Source organism: Dipodomys spectabilis, unplaced genomic scaffold (assembly GCF_019054845.1).
Source record: "Dipodomys spectabilis isolate Male_0828 unplaced genomic scaffold, ASM1905484v1 ptg000556l, whole genome shotgun sequence".
Classification (NCBI taxonomy): Eukaryota; Metazoa; Chordata; class Mammalia; order Rodentia; family Heteromyidae; genus Dipodomys; species Dipodomys spectabilis.
The window spans coordinates 1033982-1037176 of NW_024871233.1; the positions used below are offsets into that span (position 1 = coordinate 1033982).

General features: G+C 32.6%; 1 pseudogene; it reads right to left on the bottom strand.

The window, feature by feature from the left end:
• Positions 1–2747: 2747 nt before the first annotated feature.
• LOC122100043 lies at positions 2748–2844 on the bottom strand (annotated as a pseudogene).
• Between the last annotated feature and the right edge of the window lie 351 nt (positions 2845–3195).

A 3195-nucleotide genomic window follows, 5' to 3' on the forward strand; every position in this document is an offset into this window, starting at 1 on the left:
AAGATTAAAATAATATTATGTGAGACTATGAGTTAGGGCTGAAAATGATTTTAAATATGATAATAGCTAATTAAATTGCATACTTCTTACTTTTACTCTATCCTGTCCCTCATTTACACATTAGGAAAGTATATAGAAGGTTTTCACTAAATTATATGTATAATTATGAAAAAAATGTATTGAAAGAATATGGGCACAGTGTGGTTTTAGCTTATTGAGACTTGTAGGGGGAAGTGTGTTTTTGAGGACTTGAAATACATTGTGATGAAGATGAAAGGAAGAATGTTGTTATTCTGGAAAACTGGCTAGAGGATTGCTCCTATAAAGGTAGTGATGAATTCATCCAAAAGGTTACAGTAAAATCACTTTCACAACCATGTTCACTGCTGCACTATTCACCGTAGCCAAGTTACTGAAACAGCCCAGATACTCTTTTGCAGAGTGATGGTTGGAGAATTTGTGGCACATATACACAATTGGATTGCACCCAGCCATTTTGAAGACTGTTACATTATTTGCAACGAAATGGGTAGAACTAAAAATATATTAAGTGAACTAAGTCAGAGCCAGACACACAAAGGACCCATGTTCTGTTTCATATTTGGAAGCTAGAAATTTATACAAGTTTACACAAAAATATTAACCAAAGCATGCTATTTGCAGAGGAGTATTTCAAAGGTGTAATTTCTTATGAAATTGAACTTTAGTCCAATAAAATGAATACCAGGAAACTATCACTTGGGAGATGTGAGGGGAAGTCAAAAGGAAGCAATAAAGAGAGTTATGGAGGAAGAGAGTGAAGGTATAATATTCAATGCAGATAGTATGAAACTAGAAAAAATTAAAGGGGGGTGAGGTTTGGAAGGGTGTGGAAAAGTTATATAAAGATCCATTATACATAAAATAATTGGTTTGTTGAATGGAAATTCCCTTATACAAGTATTTAAGATAATAAAAATATAATTAAAAACAATGGAGACATCTGACCTTAAATCCTATTTCCATCTATTTTAAAAAATAAAATTATTTGCTCTATAATTTGATCAGAGGGATGGATTTTGTGGCTAGCTAGATCATTGCACATCTGTCTCTCTCTTCTTCTCTCCCTTTCGTGGTTCTCATAGGTAATATGATTGCTCCATAATTATCCTAATTTATTTTGCTTTTATACTTTTGGTTGCATCATTTCACTTTCTGCTCTTCCATTCCCAATTCATTTACATAGAAGGCATTATTTCCTATTTTCTCATTCCTAGAATAAGCTGCACATGAAGACACAGTGGTCCTCATTTTCTGTCAGTACCTTTGAATACAGAGGAAAATCTTTCCTCTGCTCTCTACCAATTCCCTACTCTCCAGTTAGAATAATTTAGAATAGTAAAAATGAAAAAAGAGAAAATAAATAATAGTGAAAAAAACAGATGCAGAAAATTCACCGTATTTTTCTTACCATTTCATCCAATGTGAAGTATTGGGGAAATACATGGACAGCTCATTCTCATTGGCACTCAAAGTCTCTGGTTAGGCAATTCTGATGAAGTTGTGGAACAAGATGAAAAAGTGAGAAATGGTATCAATTGCAAGAAAAAAATGGAATAGGATCCAAGCAAATTTCTTTTTTGTTCTGCTGAAAATAATCGCCTTACTACAGTGCAGAGATGACTTTCCAAAAAGGCCACTCATGTGAATACTAGGGATGACGATGAGTATACCCCTTTTCATCGAGAAACCTACAGTGGACACTTAGACATTGTCCATGAGTTGGTGGCTCAAGGCAGATATTCATGTAATAACTGAATGGCTGGACACCCCTGCACAGTACTTATACATGGAATAATACCAGAGTGGCTACTTTATTTCATCATGATACAGATACCAATGCCCAAACAAAAGGCCTCTTGACCCCCTTGCATCTTGCTGCTGGGAATAGATATAGCAAAGATATGCTGGATCTCCTTCTGGTGAACCATTATATCAAACCAGGTTTGGAGCACAACTTGGAAGAAACTGCTTTTGATATTGCCAAAAGGATAAGTACAAATTGTTCTCCTAATTCCTAATGGTTCGGTTATGTTTCTTAAATTTCAAAATTACCAGTCCATCCTATGTGTCCATACAAAATATTTTCACAATACAAAGCAACAGCAATATCTTACTTTAAAAATTCATGGATTCCATGGTATTCTTCCAAGTGAATTGCCTGACTTTGATGTCAAAATATATTCGAGTTGTTTGTATACATCTATAATGATTTCTATAGAGTTTGTGATTTTTTAATCAGAAATAATTTTAACTTATGTGTTGAAATGAGTAGTACAGAAACTAAAGATATTTCTGGTGCTGGTCTGAAAAAAGTATATTTAAAAATATTTAGTATTCTGTTTGTATAATGCCCATAACCTATTTCATTCTCTCCTAGGTATAATACTTTGAATTCGACATTGTTTTATAATATATAGGTTCATTAATAAATGTGTCCTTTCAGATTGCATTCCATATAGAAACAATTTAAGATTCCTTTAATTTCTAGGTCCTTATAGAATTTTATTTCTTTAGGATAAAATGACAATGTTATCTTATTTCAAATGTTTTATAAAGGTTATGCTATGTAAAGGCTTTTCTAAAAAGGTGAAGATTGAATCATGTCAAACTAACTTTTATTTCTATGAATTACATGTATTCTTACACTTGTATATTTGTAATCAACTTTTTAATAACTGTTTTTCATTTCTTGCATCTCAAGAATGAAAAATATGCAATACTTCACAAATTTTCATATCATCCTTGTACAAGAGCCATGTAAATCTCTGTATTGTAATTCGGGTAGACGTGCTGCTGAAGCATGTAGTATCCTGTAAATTTAAGTAGTTAATGATGCAATCTTAAGACAGGCATATATCTTTGGTTGCCTATTTGTAACAAGGAAACTTTATTGTTCCCAAAATTGCTATTCATCTTATTTCTGTAAAATTCTGTGTATAGTGGAAAAAACTTATAGTGTTTGTTCGATTGCTCACATTTGCAATTTTTTTCAATGACTATGTTAAGTCTTTTTCATTTGAAATTGGATCATACTTCGAAGCCTTTATATCTAGGGCCAAAAGTGATGGATTTTCAAGTACTTATTTATTAACTGATTTAGCTTTGTGGAGCTAATGGATTCAAAGTAAGCCTTGCTTAAGAGCTTCTTCTAAA